This window comes from Meriones unguiculatus, chromosome 10 (genome assembly GCF_030254825.1).
Source record: "Meriones unguiculatus strain TT.TT164.6M chromosome 10, Bangor_MerUng_6.1, whole genome shotgun sequence".
Classification (NCBI taxonomy): domain Eukaryota; kingdom Metazoa; phylum Chordata; class Mammalia; order Rodentia; family Muridae; genus Meriones; species Meriones unguiculatus.
In genome coordinates this window covers 88,813,567-88,831,086 of record NC_083358.1, presented here as the reverse complement: position 1 = coordinate 88,831,086, position 17,520 = coordinate 88,813,567, and the positions used below count along the sequence as shown (strand labels likewise).

The 17,520-nt window shown below is 40.0% G+C and overlaps 1 long non-coding RNA gene across 1 annotated transcript; it reads left to right on the top strand.

Annotated features, from left to right (window-relative positions):
• The first annotated feature begins 315 nt into the window (after nucleotides 1-315).
• On the top strand, nucleotides 316-16,492 carry LOC110559818 (uncharacterized). Its single transcript, XR_002477092.2, has 3 exons — nucleotides 316-463; nucleotides 11,386-11,419; nucleotides 16,184-16,492. It is a non-coding gene; the product is annotated as an uncharacterized LOC110559818 (long non-coding RNA).
• The last annotated feature ends 1,028 nt before the right edge of the window (nucleotides 16,493-17,520 follow it).

The following is a 17,520-nucleotide window of genomic DNA, read 5'->3' as shown; positions in this document are numbered from 1 at the left end:
CAAAACCAGAGTCTAAAGTTCAGCGACAATGTTAATGGGAATGGAGGTTCACTAAATAACAGAATTGGTATTGATGTTCTAGGGAATACAATAGAGCTGTATTAAAATAAAAACATGCCGAAATGACTTTTATGGCTTCAGAACCTTAAGGCATACAAGGCAAACTAATCTAACTTGCTTTGAGCGAATTGAACTTTGTCAGGAAAGTGGGAGGACTGGCCAGCTCTAAGGCTAAGCCCCTTGGCACTCCAACCTCTTGACTAATGTTATTTGTTTTCCAAGGCCAGAGTCAACATCAGGTACATACAAAGCCACTGAGCCGCAGTTTCAGTGTCTATGAGGCATCAGGGAGGTTTTGGTGGACAGAGTCTAATAAAACATTAGATAGCTTATCCCCACCAATAATTGAAAATTGGTCGTAAGTGAACCTGAACAACTTTGACATGGAGCGTCCTCTTTGGAGGTATGTCTTTGAAGTATGTGCTCATCATCTGGTATTGATGATTGTGTGGGATGATTTTTCGCCTGATTATTTTTGAGTATAAAGACATTGAAATTTAGATTGCTTTTTTGGAGTAAAACAAGTTATTTATTCTTTGGAAATGAAAAAATAGGTTCTCTCTCTCTCTCTCTCTCACACACACACACACACATGCACTCACACATGAACATATAATGTCCTAGAACTCAAAGGCTCCAATTGCAAAATGATAATAAGGGATTGGAAACATTAATTGCATTAATTTTATCTTGATGTATACATATTATATGCATTTATTAAATGTAGAGCAGGAGATATTCATTTCAACGGTGAAGGAGGACTGATGTTCATAATTAGCTTAGTTATGCAGGAACTGAGTATGACATTGTGGATACAGAAGGTCACAGGGCTGAGAAAACACATTTTCTATATTGATAATTTACCATTTTCCTCATTTTCTCTTTTATGACTCTGGAGCTTCAGAAAAAGAAATAGAGGAAACACTTGTGAAGAACTGGTCACTTGGTTTACATTCCAGCAAACAGATTTAGAAATATTCTTAAGAAAGCACATGGTTGAGGCCTAAGAAGAATGAGGATGACCGAAGGATAACTTTCAAATATCCCAGGACTATTTCTCAGCCAAGATGTCTGTGGAAATGGTGTAGTGTAAACTATTTACAAGATGGATTTCACTAGTGATTCTGGGAAATGAGTGTGCAGTGTTCTTTTTTTTTAATTTTATTTTTTTCTTATCAGTTACATTTTATTAGCTCTGTATCCCAGCCATGTCCCGCTCCCTCATTCCATCCCAGTCCCTCCCTCCCTCCCTCATCTCCACCGTACCCCTTTCCAAGTCCACTGATAGGGGGGGACCTCCTCCCCTTCACCCAATCCTGTTTTATCAGGTATCTTCAGGACTGGCTGCAAAGCCCTCCTCTGTGGCCTAACAGGTACAGTGTTCCTAAAATCGATAGTTTACACGGGTGTGGGGGAAAGTGGAATCCTAGTTCACTGCTGGTGGGAGTGTGAACTGGCACAGGCACTATGGACATCAGTGTGGAGGCTTCTCTGAAAACTATAAATGAAGAGACCATATGATCCTACTATACCATCCCACGGCTTTCTGTATCTATATATGCTGAAGGACTCAATATGCCACGGCAGAGATGCTTGCACATCTGTGTTTATTGTTGCTTACGATAGAAGGGCGGTAGAATCAGCATAGATGTTCACCTACAGCTGAGGGGTGTGAAAACGCAGTAACACACACCGGAATCTTACCCAACCGTAAGAAAAATGAACTAAAATTTGTAGGAAAGTGGGTGGATCTTGTAATTATTATATTAAGTGAGGTAACCCATACAAATAAAGTATGTTCCCTCTCATGCATAGATTCTAACTAGGTAGGTGTTATTAACAGTTAGTATAATAATTCTATTACCATATATTGTATAATTAGAATTATTTTACAAAATTATACTATAAAATATATTACATAGAATATAACAGCAATCATATTATTATACTGTTAATAACAGTTAATATAATAATTCTATTGTTAACGGTTATAACTAATTAATTGTGCATGTGTGCAAGTGTCTTTGTGTCTGTGTGCATGCATGTCTGTGTGTGTGTGTGCATGTGAATGAGTTGGGTATAGGTCTTGAGGCTAAGAACCATGAAGTTTTTGAAGAATGGAAATAGAACAAATGAAACATAAATGTGGAAAGCAAGGGTGAGGGTGAAGAGGACACTCAGCAAAAACAAATTGTGCCTGAATAGACCACAGTAAGACCTATTCATCTGTATGTTAATTAAAAATAAACAAAACCCCCTAAAGGAACATAAAGATGGAAAAATGATGTTTACAAAAGATGAACCATTAGTGAAATACATTTATTTCCTTCTTTTCGTTCTTTTTAGTTCCTTCTGTCGCTCCTCTCCCCTCTCTCTTTCTGTGTGAGTGTGAAGATGTATGGCACGCAGAGGGCAGAGGTCAACCCCGGGTGTCATCATCAGGAATGTTGGAGTGACTTGGCTTTTGAGACACGGTTCTTCACTGCCTGGGGTAAATGGTTGGCTTGCAAACCCCAGAAATCTCCCAGGCTCACTGTCTCCAGACCAGAATATGAATCTGCCACCATGCCTGGCTTTTTACGTGGGTGTTGGGGATTGACCTCAGCTCCTCATGTTTGTGTGGCAAGCACTTCACAGGCTGAGCTGTCTCCACAGCTCCCCCCACCCCTTTTTGAGTGTATGCTTTTTTTAAAAATTGAGAATAGATTCTTCTTTCATACGATACATTAAAAAAGCAGTTTCCCCTCTCTCCACTTCTCAGAGCTGCCCATCAACTCCCCCATCCCCATCTCCACTTGTCCTCCATTTTCTCTTCAGAAAAGATCAGGCCTTAAAGAGACAGCAACAAACACAACAATGGACAATACAATAGCATAGGTTGCCCTGGCTCTGTAGCTGATCTTATCTTCAAGGGAGATTAGGCTTTATAGTGAGAAAAGCTGTTCATTCATATATTCAGGAATTGTAATGTCCTTGCTAGAATATTACTTCTGTTTGAAATCATCTTGTGTTTATGAATTAGCTATATAACCACTGGTATCCCTGGATGAAGATCATCTGGAGAAATAAGATTAAAACAAAAGCCTGGAGCCTCTTTCACAGCAACATGGCAATGTTGGCACCACGTTGACGAATGATGGTGGAAATGTAGGATGATGATGATTTTAGGGGAGAAAACTGAGGAAATCTACACAGGACCTTTGTACATCTTTATGCTCTAAGCCTAAGGTTATTTTAAAAAATTAGAAAATTTAAAACACAGCTTTGATGTTAAAATCCTGTAAAGCAATTTGTTCACCATGATTGTGTAGATGTGCATGTGTATGTACATCGTATGTATGTGTATGTACATCGTATGTATGTGTATGTACATCACGTGTATGTACATCTCACGCTCATACTGTGAGAATCTATTCATTCTCTCGTCTCTTTCCACTATGTGGGTCCCAGGAAGAGTACTCAGGTCTCCAGGCTTGGCCGCAAGTGCCTTTACCCTCGGAGCCATCTCAGCAGCCTGATGTTAAAACCCTAGTAGTTGAGTCATTTAACAAACAGCTACTGATACAAAACTGAGAATTGCAGAGGAGGCCTCCTCTGCATCCGTGGTGCTTTAGTGGGGAATAAAATCAATGAGGAAGTTCAAAACAATTTGGTGATGTGAAACAGTGCCGGAGGGTTTAAAACGCCTTTTAAAAACCTCCTGTCGTGGCATTAATAAATATGGAATGCTAACTAGATCCCAGAACACAGTGAGCATATTAGCATACAGAACATTTCTTATTGAACATTTTTCAGATTAGGTAATTCCTACCTACTTAACTATTTACTAGGTATTTAAAAAGTTTTATGAGGAGATTTGGGACTGTTCTTTAGTTTATTATATTTTATTCACCAAGAAATTATGTGCTTATAGAACAGTGAGCTTTTTTCCCCCTGTTCATGCAGAGATAAAGTTACAGTGATTATTCTTAAAATGCCTTTCAAGTTTTAAAAGCCTACGAACTTTGTCAAACATAAGGTATAATTTTTGCCTGTTAGGTTTATACAAGTTTACTTACTGATTATATGTAAAACAAATATCACATTTCCCATTATCATTAAATTCTCATTTTTCCTTGTAGTTGAAGTCTGTGTTCCAATGTTACTAGGAGCCCACCAGAGATAACCACTCAGACACAGTTTATAGCCACTTGAAAGTCTTTAGTCCAGTCAGTTGGGACTACATTCAGGTATTCGGGTCCTAAGTGTAGCCCTGAGTGTCCAGAGCACAGGGTTTTTGAGGGCAGAAAACACATCCTGGTATCTCGTCTTGCTGGCAGCTGCAGAGGGTATGAGTGGAGGTGGGGTGGGCAGTTTAGTGTAAGCAAACAGTTTAACAGAAGTGAAGACAAGCAGTTAGCTGGAGGGGGTTCTGCATAAACAGGCACTTTAACAGAAGCTAGTACTTCCTGACCTCGGGTTCCTACGACAGAGTGGATGATTTTCCATGAAGGAGATAAAAATTCATTAAAACTGAAATGGCCTCAGCAACAATACATGAACTTTTGCACTGTCTTGCTGTGTCACACCAAAGAAGAAGTAAATTTTCATGGGGGACGGGGGTGGGGGGAAGAAAGTCTTACCTACCCTAAGGCAGACAGAGCTGTTCAAAACGCTGGAGCCTGAGCCCTGAAACACAATCCCTTTATTTACTAGCTATACAGCTGGAGAGATTGCTCAAACATTAGGAATAGTGTGTGTGTGCGCATTCATCTGAGGCCTGAGGTTGACATCAAGCATCAACGAATCTGGTATAGAAAATAAAAATGTCACACTTTTACTATTCATGTGGTCACAATTAAGTCTGGCACTATTAAGATGTATTTTTTGGTGCCTTTTATATATCAGCAACGGTTTTACTAAATAATTGGTCTAATTTAATCTCACAGTCTTTAAAAGTCCCCTGAGTGAGCCCCTGATGACGTTTGCCTCCTGTGTGGTTAATTATAAAGCAATTAGTTTCTAATGAGGTTTTGCTTCCTGACTCTGTTTACCTGCATAGCCTCCACATCCGCCCATTGAAGCCAAATATGCGGAAGCATCCTTGGCTTTCTTCCTTTGCTTTTTATTTGGGAGCTAAAGCTCTGGTAGAACAGTTAAGGAGATTCCTGAACAGTGAACCGGGATGTTTTCGGTTTTGATGGTTTGCAATAAACTTACTTCCGCTACTAAGCTGGGCTAAAATGGAACTTCTGGACCTACGAACACTCTGGTCCTTCCTGACACTTACGTTTCATTAGAAAACTTTTTATTGCTTTTTGGAAATGGGTCTTGTTCTGTTGTGGCTCGGTCTTGCCTAAAACTCACTATGTAGCTCAGGCTGGTCTTCAATTCATGGCAAATGTGCTTCAGTCTCCTGAATGCTGGTTGTATAGGAGCCATTGTTCTCAGAATAGAACTTTTTTCTTTCTTTCTTTCTTTCTTTCTTTCTTTCTTTCTTTCTTTCTTTCTTTCTTTCTTTCTTTCTTTCTTTTAAACTGGAAAAGGCATTGAAGCCATGTTCTGAGAATTTCTCAACACAGAAATGGAGAGCAACATAAAATCACTATCCAGTTATACAGCAAGCAATGGGTGTTAGGGTATAGGCTTCCTGCTTCTAGGTTGCTTAGCAACCTATGGTGTCATCAAGTGCAGGTGGCCATGGAGGCACAAGCCTATAAAGGTAGCCTGCCAACTCTAACAGGCACTCTCTTTCCTCTTCCCTCTGCCTCAGTTTCTCATCCCCTCTCTGATCTTTCTCTCCATTTCTTCTCCTACGCTGCCCCACTGTCTCACTCTGTCTCCCTCACCACCCCTGTGCAGTAAATCTCTTCATTCCAGATCTGTTGAGTGCACACGGCATTTTTAAATGTATTATTACAATGGTTCCCATCACTGTTTGCAGAAATAACTTATTGCCAGGCCACCTTTAATTTCTAATCAGATTGCCCCGGAAAGAAGAGTATCAATATATGCTGAGCACCTACTGTGTGTCAAGCACCGTAGAAAACTTTCATTTTCATATTTTATTTAATGTTCAGTGCAAGACTATAGCTGGGTATATTTTTTCAATACAAAGAATGAGAAATTAGGGAGTTAATTCTTAGGGAATTTTAATAACATGTTCAAGGTCACATCTACTAAATTGAAGGCCTTAAATTTGAAATAACTTCATGTAAAAATTCACTTAATTGCCACTATAGTACAAGTTTCATGCATATTTTTGTGCCCTTTAGAGCCTCATTCCCTGGTTTATGAGACTAGCATAGTCACCTTGATGTGTTTTGTGAGATAAATGGGCTAGTGAATTACCAATTACATAGTATAAAGAGCCTGTCATTACTGAAAGAAAAGCCATGGCTTTATAGTGACTGATGCAGATATGTTTTTTCTTAAGGAAGCCAGGATAACTTACAAGGCTATCTGTGATTTCTCTTTAGTAGCACAATCGCAAGGAGCAAAAACACTTTTTAAGCATTTCCATCCATAGTCATTTCATACTTCAGCACTAACAACTTCTCTTAAATCTTTCGATTTCAGTGGGATTGATTTAAGTTTCTCTCCATTTAGTTTGATGTTGGCTATAGGCTTGCTGTGTATTGCTTTTACTGTGTTTAGGTATATGTCTTGTACCCCTGATCTCTCCAAAATTTGACACATGAACGGGTATTGAATTTTGTCAAATGCTTTTTCAGCATCTAAGGAGATGATCATATGTGTGTGTGTGTGTGTGTGTTTTCAGTTTGTTTTTATGGTGGATTACATTGATGGATTTTTCTATGTTGAACTACCCCTGCATGCCTGGGATGAAATCTGCTTGGTCATGGTGGATGTTATCTTTAATGTGTTCTTGGATTCAGTTTGCAATGCTTAATCCTCATTCAGAAGGGCAAACAGGATAGACACTGGAAGTAGAAGACAAGAAACAGGACAGGAGTCTTCCATAGAGGACCTCTGAAAGACTCTACCCACCACGATATGGAAGGAGATACTGAGACTAATAGTCAAACTTTGGGGAGAGTGCCAGAAACCTTATGAATGAAGAGGGAGAGAGAAAGACCTGGAGGGGACAGGAACTCCACAAAGAGAACAACAGAGCCAAAATACCTGGGCCCAAGGGGCCTGCAGAGACTGATATGCCAACCAAGGACCTTGCTTGGAGAGGACCTAGATCCCCTGTTTATAGGGAGCCTATATGCTGCTCAGTTTCCAAATGGATTTCCTAGTAAGGGGTACAGGGGCTGTCTCTGACATGAACTCAGTGGTCTGCTTTTTGATCACCTCCCCTTAGAGGATGCAGCCTTGCCAGGCCACAGAGGAAGGTGATGCAGCCAGCCTTGATGAGACCTGATAAGCTAGGGTCAGATAGAAGGGGAAGAAGACCTCCCTTATCAGGGGACTAGGGAAAGAGAATAGGGGGAAAAGGGAGAGGGTGAGTGGGCCTGGGAGGAGATGAGGGAGGGGGCTGCAGCAGGGACACAAAGTAAATAAGTGGTAATAAATAAATATATAAATACGATAAAAAACTATTTAGATTTATAGTGATAAGGGCTAGACAGCTGTCTATTTTGCTTGTCTTGTCTGCATACCTTTCTCTCTCCCTCTCTCTCTTCCTTCCTCTTTCCTTCCCTCCCTCCTTCCTTTCTTCTCTCTGCTTCTTCCCTGTTTTTATTTTATATTTTTAAGACAGAATCTTGCTATGTAACCCTCACTGCCCCCAAACTTGCATTAATCTCCCTGCCTCAATCTCCCAAATGTCACTCTTCTGTCTTGCTGAATTTCTTACTATAAGGACTTCATGAGATGCAAATTAGCATGCTGTCAACACTCTGGAGTATGCCTGGGTTTATAGCCCTATTTCAGAAGAGGTGGCACCTGTGGTTACAAAGTGAAAGAAAAAGAGTATACATCATTATATGACATATGTAATTGGGCTATAATTTTGCAATCTATTATACAAAATATATCCATGTATCCGTAGATGAAAAGGCTGAGATAAAAATGGCCAAATACCATTTATATCTGTAGAGGAAGGGACTCATAGAACAATTCCACTCTGTTTTAAGAATATCCTTCTGCATTTTATCATTAAAAAAAATTATGTCATCACACCCTAACCCCCATCCCCAAACCCAATCTGAGAAGTGATGCATTCCATCCATATTTTAAAGCGGTGCTCTTCTGAAAGGGCTCTGATGGGGTGGGAGGCTGCACATATCCTCAAATGGAAACAATTTTGTTTGTAAGGGAATTCAGCTTTAAAATGGAAGCAAGGCATTTTCCTCTCTGATGCCATGGTAACCAGAGGGAAAGCACAAAGTCCAACAATGGTATGAAATGTGCCTCAAGAGTGGGTAAGAAGGAGGCACCCTTGGACTTCTTTTTCTTTGCGTTTTCCCTAGAACAGAAGGTTGCATTGTATTTTCACTGCTGGCATCATCACTTTCCAGTCAGAGAGCTGCCGTAAGAAAAGACAAACAATAGCAATAACCTTTTCAGAAGGGAGTTTGGCCATTCCCCCAAAGTGTGTCCTTTTTCTGTGCAGTTTCTCTCTGTCCTCTTTTCCTTAACATCCTCATATTTGGTGATTGTTATAGTTAACTGTTTTTGGCTTATTATATATTTTCCTCTCAGGACCTCCCTTGACTTGTTTGACTGACTTGAACAAAGAAGCAAACAAATAAACAAACAACAAACAAAGCAAACCTCAAAACCTTCTGACAGAGTAGGGCTCGATGATGAAGGGCCTATCAACTGTAGACTAATGGAACAGAATAGTAGATAATGTCAAATTCAGCTATGTAGGTAGTGGGGACTAACAGCTGAGCCCAAGGGGCTTGGTGTGGCAGTGCCTTTCAAGGTTGACATTGCATAGAAGGTTTTCAACAGTCACCTAGATTGTCTTGTTTGACCCTCACTGCAGTGAACGGAAGGTGTCAGGCTGGTATAGGTAACGTTGCCTGGCTGGGTTCAGGGGCCATCATAATAGCACCTTCTGAAGTTTCCATGTGATGTTGCACATTTCTAAGACTGACTGCTGGTGGTGAGTTCCTGGGAGAAAGATGCGCAGTTCAGCTACCTTGGCCTAGCAATTTGTGATCCTGATGGAATCTAGCGCTTCCCAACCTGATGACAATGGTAATGGCCTGACAGTCCGTGGTTATTTATTTGTATTAACTCAAGGTTTTATCAGCTAGATTAGATATATAGTTACAGAGTCCCTAAGAGGCCCTAGTTCTTGTTACTAAGAGAGAAACTATAAATAGGAAGAAACTATGTCAGACAATACAAGAAGTCAGTAGTCTAGAACACTTTATTTAGTAAAGTGATCTGGGAATGAGTCTATCTTTTTATAATATGTGCATATACTTAGTGCAAGGTCTGGTACTTTCTAGTTCCTCAATAAATCTTAGTAAGATACGACAATAAATGTTAGATTATATACAACCTTGTCTATCTTCTGTATCTATCTATCACCTATTATTTATCTATTGTCTATCATTTATCCATCTATAATTTGTATCTAGCATCTTCTTTACTATATAAATTTTATTCAATTTAATTAGTTTTAAGTTTTTATTTATCAGTTTTGGATGACTGATATTCTTTCTCTGTATTTAATTCTTGATACGCTAGATATGTAATATTTGTTGAGTGGAAAAATAAAAGAAAAAACACTTTCAGTGATAGTTTGTACTTAATTCTGAGGTGATATTAATATTCTTTATTTCAGAAGAATTAAAAATATTCAGACATTATTAGTATCAAAATTTCTATTATAATAAAAATAGCGGTGTTGGTCAATCAATTTAATATTAAATTAACCATTGTAGCTTTTCATATTTTTTTCTTTTTCCTTCTTCATAGATTTTCTTATAGGTAGTTTTTTAAAAGGAGAGAAATTTTACTTTTTAAGTTGACTGGTTGGAAACTAATTTTATTTGAATATTTAAATATTAGGATCTCTCTTTGATGAACTTTTTGTAGTGGAGATGAGTCCTGTTCTGAAATCCATGTGTGCAAAAAAGACGTTTGTCTTTATTTTTCTGTCAAAGGATAGGCTTTTTAGATGACCCATCCACCCGGAATTGACAACAATAACTTCACTGGCTAGACCCATTCTTCTTCTGATTTCTAAATTTGAGTCTCACTGTGCTTGATCTTTTGGAGATAAGAGATCAAATGCAACAGTTGCTTCTTAGTCTGAACCTGTGGGCATGTCTTCATGTCCTCATGGTCTGTCTCTGTTATTGGTCCACACTGCTATCCAGAGTCTAACGTGACGAACCAGGAACTAGAGAGATCAGGCTAGAACCAGAACCAAGTAAGACCCATCTGTAGTGACCTGCTTGTATCAGTGATGTCTCTGCTCCTAAAGTCTCCACAGACTTCAGAACAGTGCCACAAATCTGGGGCTGGGCACTCAGGACAGAAGCCTGTGGGGGACAGTTCCAATTGGAACCCTCACAGAGTACATGGATGAGCGAGACAGATTGCAGGGATATACGTTCCCTGTTCCTGTTCCTTCCACTGGAAAGATTTCATTTTATGCTTTTTCTGTTTCCCAAGAAGGAAGCAAGAGTGATTCTCCCTTGTAACACTAAGGGAAACCAGGGCAGAGGGCACATTGCTTAATTCCTGTGATGCTTTGGTGTGAGAGCAAATGGCCAGCTGCCCGTTTGCCTGGGAAGTTGGAGAACTTTGATTCAGAGCAGTGGATGTTTCTGTATTAGGAGAAGATGATGGGAAATTTGTTTGTTTGGTTTTTTTTTTTTTTTTGAATGTGACATGACAATGAAAGAAAATATGTCTGGTATAGAATCTCTCAAAAGATAAGAAAGAACAAATGAACAGAACAATAAATACACAAAAGCTGATCCAAAAACCCGGACTATTTCTAACATGAACTCAATGACTGGCTCTTTGACCTCCCCACCTCCCAAGGGAGGAGCAGTACTGTTAGGCCACAGAGGACTTTGCAGCCAGTCCGGAAAATACCTGACAAAAGCGAGTCATATGAAAGGGGAGGAGGTCCTCCCCTATTAGTGGACTTGGAAAGGGGCAGGGAGGAGATGAGGGAGGGAGGGTGGGATTGGGGAGGGAATGAGGGATACAGCTGGGATACAGAATTAACAAAATGTAACTAATGAGAAAAATAAAATTATGGAAAGAAAAAAAAAACCCGGTGCCTTGTATATCTAAAGAGATGTATATCTAAAGATGTTTCTTGCTTTAAGATATGAAAACTGTGCTATGTCTTCTATGTGTGTGTGGTCTTACTCTGACCTTTTCAAATGTAACCCACAGTTATTGTCACGTGACGGAAATTGAAGGACTCAAGGTAAGTTATAAACCACTTTATTGGACTGAAGCTACTACCATTTAAACATTCTCAAAGCTATAGCATTCTAATTTTAATAGTTTTCATCTGCAGGATTTTAGGCTTATATTCTGTTATGTAAGTGTGATCAGGCCTCCTCTTACACCTTTATTCCATGGTTCAAGTTGTCTCTTACTCGGATTTACGTCAGCCAGTAGTATTGAAACACTGAAGAGAATGTTTTAAGATTAAGACGCTGTTAGTATAACTAACTTTCTTGAGGTCTGGGGCCTCTGGCTTCATTTTAGTCCCCGTACTGAGCCCTGGTAGGCATTCATACCCACCACACATTCTATTACAGAATCTACACTGCCATTTTGCCAGCTTTGAAACAGCGAAGTAGTAAGGAAGTTGTTTCATGAACTCAGGAAGTAGTGGGATGGCTCATAGGATAAGGTTTCCTTTGAGGAGGAGCAGTTGTTAGCTGGCTTGAGGTCTCTTAGAATACTGTTTCAGGATGTGAGATTTAGAGCTAACAGATGCAACCCTTAATGCATAATGCCAGCATTCCACATTTGAACATTATTCCATTTTATCATCTCAGCAGGTCTGAAGACATGCATTATTGTCTTTACTAAGAAGGAAATTCACTATCAGAGAGGTTAAGGACTCACTAGGAGTTACATAGAGAGAGTCAGTGGAGATGCGTGTGGTGGTACATACCTGCAATCCTAGCACTCAGAGGTTGTGAGAGCAAAATGTTGGTTTAGGCTAACCTAGTCACATGGTAAGGTTCTGTCTCAAAAAAGCAAAAAGGATGGATAGGAGACCGCTCAGGCACTAAAGTGCTTCCTTCAAAGCATGAGCACTTTGTTCATGTAAAAACAAACAAACAAATAAACAAACAAAACAGGCGTGGTGTTGCATGCCTGTATTTGCTGAGCTGGAGGAGTAGAGATAGGAAGATCCCGGAACTTGCTGTTCAGCCTGACTAGTTGATTCTGGGGAACAGGTTCAGTGCGAGGGGCTCACCTTAAGAAGTAAGAGTGATGGAGGAGACACCAACCTTTGGCTCCTTATGCCTGTGTACACAAACTTTTATGCACACACACACACACACCACAAATAAAAACACAAAGAAGAAAGCTGAATTTAACAAAAACAACAAAGCCATATTGGGGTCAGGTTCATGAACTAATTGGTCCTTCAAAAGTTGTTGATGTTGGAGGTAACGGGCTCCATAGTTTTAAAAGACCCAGTTTATGGTTTTGTGGATTTTGAGTTGGGGAAAACGGATTTGCAACCACGCACTTTATACTAAACTCCAAATGTCTTCAACTGAACAAGGCCCAGAACGGCCCCATGGACTGGTGGGATAAACCCAGTCAGTCAATCCCTTAAAAGGATACAGCTACTCCTTTATCCAACAAAGCTCTCTCTAATTGCTTCTGTGTTTGCTTATTTTGGAGATATGTTCTGGCTGGCCTGGTACTCCTTCCATAGCCCAGGCTAACCTCAAACTCATGATCATCCCGTCTCAACCTTTTAAGCACTGAGACTGCAGTCATGTGCCATCATGCCTTGTTCTAGTTTAAAATAACAACTTCAATAAACACAAGAACCACCTACCTACTCACTGCAAAACCAAGACTGTAAGTTTCCAGATGTGTCTTTGCTTCATTTATGCCTGGGGAAAGGTGGACAGGTGTATGGAAAAACAGGTAGGAACTGTAAAGAACATTCTGGAAGTTTTTATGAAGCTAAAGATGACCTTGAACTGTGTCTACTTTCCAAGTGGGATCTCAGGTATGACCCACCTATAATCTGGGTTTTAAAGTATCTTTAGACTAAATGACTTAGAATGTGTCCCTTCCACTTCTGTCTTCCCTCTAATGACTTTTCCCCAAGAATTTGTGTCTAGATGATTGCTGAGCATATGAAAGGTTGCTATGTGTGTCCTTAGATTTATAAAAAAGTTCTGTAGAACTTCTTTTGCAAACACATTATATATGCATAGACATGTTTCCTGTTTGTAAGGTTAGGCATAGGGTTCTATCCATGTCATTAGATTAAAGCTTGCCAGAGTGTGTTTTCTGCATTTTCCAGGATGATTAATTTTACATGTCAGCTTTCTGGATTAAGGACTACTTGGAGAGCTAAAGCATTGCTTCTGGGTGTGCCTGTGAGTGATGCTGGATCAGACTGCGGTATGAGTCAGGAGACTGAGTGTAGAGACCTGCCTCCATAAAAATGAGTACTGTACAAGGTCCAGAAAAAAGGATAAGGCAGAAAGGCTAATTCTCTTTTCTTTCTCCTGGTCTGGGACACATTTCTTCTACCCTCGGGCATCAGTACCCCAGAGTATTCTGCAAGCCAGAGTTTTCAGGCCTCTGGCTGTGGACCAAGAGTTATCTTTATATTTACCTTGTGCTAAGGTTGTTAGGCTCCACTGAGGCATTCTGCAATTCTCCTAAGGTCTTCACCCCACAGACAGTCTGTGGTAGAATTATTATTTTTTTATTAAGTTTATTTATTTAGTCACTTTACATTCTGATTGCAGCCCCCTCCCTCCACTCAGCCTGGTCCTACTCTCCTACCCTCTTCTTCCTTTCCCCCCTCTTCTCAGAGGCCAGGCAAGGCCATCCTACTAGGGGGAAGTGATACAAAACAGGGGACAGAGTCAATGTCAGAAACAGCCCCTGCTCCACATGCTAAGGGATGAAGACCAAGCTGCCCCTCAGTTATATTTGTGTAGGGAGTCTAGGTCCAGACCATAAATGCTCTTTGGTTGATGCAAAAAGAAAACCCCTGAAAAACACTCAGTAATACAAAGTACCTAAAATGTTTTTCTAAACGTTTTCATTATCTAAACGTTTTCTCAAACCTTTACAAGGTACTGTCCTACTATTTTCTGGAATCCTTTGCTGTCAATAAGAAATCTTCTAACAATATGACCTTGAATTCAAAAAACCTTAAGCAGAGTGGCAGCTAAATCAACTAATGATACTGAGAGATTTAAAATCTGGCTAGGAGAAACAAATAGAAGAGAGTAAAATTACAAATGTATTTGTGAGCCTTCTCTGAGATCCAGAACCAATAGATTATAGATGTAAGTAGCCATCCAGAGAGTTGATAGCTAGCTAGATCAATTATACATGGATAGATCTTAGATAAATAGAAAAGATGACTAGATGATAGAGGTAGGCGATCTAGGTAATAGATAATAGATATTTAAATGATAGGTGATAGATGATAGATAGATAACAGATAGGTGATAGATAGATAGATAAATAGATAGATATGACAGATTGATAGAAAGAATTTCCCAACATAAGCTCTATTGACTTTGGGGCCAGATTTTCCTTTGCTGTGTGAGGTTGTTGCTGTTGTGAACTGTTCAGTAAGATTCCATTTGCTACATTTGCTACTAATGACACCACTACCTCTACCTCTGCTAGTCAAGTCAACAAAACTGTCTACACACATTACAAATCCATAGTTGCTAAAGTCTTCTCTAGTTAAGGACCATTGATCTAAAGTAATTTTTATGATGTGTAGATTTCTACAAAAACAATCTCCTCCTCCTTCTCTTCCTCCCATCCTCCTTCTGGGCTAAGACTTAATCCAAGCTTCCATGTTTGCTAGACAAACACTCTACTACTGAGCAATATTCCCCTGCCCAAGTGTGAATTTTCTTTGTACATTTAGAAATTTGGTGTGCAGAATAATTCTGTTATACTCTCTGTTACCTGGTAGCCTCTGTTCCTGACCCCTTCTTAATGCTCAGCACCACATATTAAATTGGTGGCAAAGAATCCTGTCCCAGGTTGATATTACAGATTCAGAACAAGGTACACTGTGGTATGTCTTGGTCAAGAGTCTGGGTATATCTTCTTTAATCTCAAGGCCACACCCCTTCCCACAGGCATTTAACTTGTCAAATTGCATGTAGTAGCTTTTCTTAATTTATTTTTAAGATCTTGTATCGTACAATGAACCTTTCCCTCTTTCCCACCTTATTCATTGTTTCACAGAAACTGAACTCACTGCCTGCACTTATTCCAGTATTGGGAAGGCTCTCCATTTCACTGAATCTGCTGCTGATTCTGCTGATTCTGTTTCGCAGGGGTGCTTACTAGTTTGTAAGCATAGCTGTGTGTGTGTGTGTGTGTTTGTGTGTGTATGTGTGTGTTAGAACCACACTTGGATAGATTTTTGGTTTTGGTTCTGTATGAGACTTAGGCTTGGATTGAACTTATGGAGTCATTTTGCAATGAGGAATAATAGCTCTGCCTCAAGAGAAGCTCTGGTCTTGGAATGAGGACTGGGCAAGAGGCAGATACTTGGCACATTACTGTAAATTGGGAGCAGAGCACCTTGAGGTATATCTGGGAGGTAGAGGCTCTTTCTCTGGCTCTTGTCTGCGAGAATCAAAGATGTTCCACCTCGTAACGTGGTATCAGTCAGACTGGAAAGCAGGCAGACAAAAGTGAGTACAAAAGAACCCGGGTCTCACAATAGAAACTGCTCTGTTCTGTTCCTTCATCTCTGGAGGAAGCGCTTTCTAACAGACACTCACTGTTACTCTTGTTTTGTTAGCCAAGTCCTTCTCACAGGTCTTGAGTGCGTTGTTCACTTGTGTATTAAATAGACCCATGAACTAAGGTGTGGCTTTGTGACCTTCAGAACTCGGCACTGCTCATGAGTAGCGGTATTATTGTAGACCAGTCCATTGCCAAGACAAACTTCCTCTCTGTGTGATTCTATATTTTTCTGGCTTTACAGGGCTTCACGACCCATGTCCCAAGCCATTTTGAAGAGAAGAGAACCACCTCCCTTTACCAGGGTCTGCAGGGGAGTGGCAGGCACAGCGCTCTTCTCCAGCCAGTTGTGTGCTGGGTAGATATCCCTGGACCTCCTGCTTCTTTTCTTCCCTAATGTTCTCAGTCCGAAAGCTCTGACTATCAATGCACACCTTCAGGTGTGGCTATGTGGTTAATGCTGTGCACCTTTAGAAAACATGATCTTTTATTACTGTAAACAGACTTTAATCAAACTTAATCAAATAAAGTAAATATTTGGTAAATGATATAATGTACCAAATTCTCTTGACCTTATTCAGAGACTTTGAAAGAGCATAATGTAATTAATTTTGTTGTAAACTTTTTTTTTTTTTTTGTAAACTCTTATCTATTACCTTGGATCAACTCTTACCATATCTTTTTTTTTTTTTTTTATCTTCCATTAGAGTTATCTACACTTTAGGTATCTTGTTTATTGGATTGTAAATTCTTAGTAAGGTTCTTATCTTGTTTATCTCCCTGTTCAACTTTAACCTGGTTTAGTCATAGGTAAGAAGACAGGCTCTTAATAATATCTGTAGGATTAATTTGTCACTAAAAAGGAAAAGAAGGTGGTATGTGGTGATACATACTTGCAATCCCAGTGCTTGGGAAGTGGAGGTAGGAAGAACAAGAAGATTCTGGGCTACATGAGACCTTGACTCAAAGAGGGGCGGAGAATGGAAAGATGACCAGAAGATTTGGATTCTAGGACCCACATGTCAGCTTACAATTGCCTGAAATTCTAGTTCTAGAGGATCCAGTGCTCTCTTCTGGACTCTATGACACAGCGTGTACATGATGCACAGGCATACTTGTAGGCAAAATACCCACATGCACACACATGTAACTTCTCCACTTGATCCAAGCTTCTTTTCAAGGGATAGCTATGTTCCACAGGCAAGCATCCTGACAGATGGAGAGACGGGGAACAAAGCTCTAACTTTTTTTCTGATCTAAACTCAGAAGTCACCAAGCACTGCTCTCTCCCTAACTGATCAAATCCAGAAAAAAAAGGATAAAGACATAGAGATCCCTTCTTGGTAAGGGCAAGTTAGGCCACGTGGTAAAAAGATGATGTGTTAGTTATTTTTCCAGAGCTGTGATGAAACATCATAACCAGATCAACTTACCAAATAAAGAATTTTTATCTGGGCTTCAGGTTAGGAGTGCAGCACTGTGGGAAGTGTGGCTCCGAGCAGGAGAACATGCGGCAGCGATGGGATGCTTTGTGCTTTAGTGAAAACACAAAGAGAGAGAGAGAACTGGGGCTAATGTGAG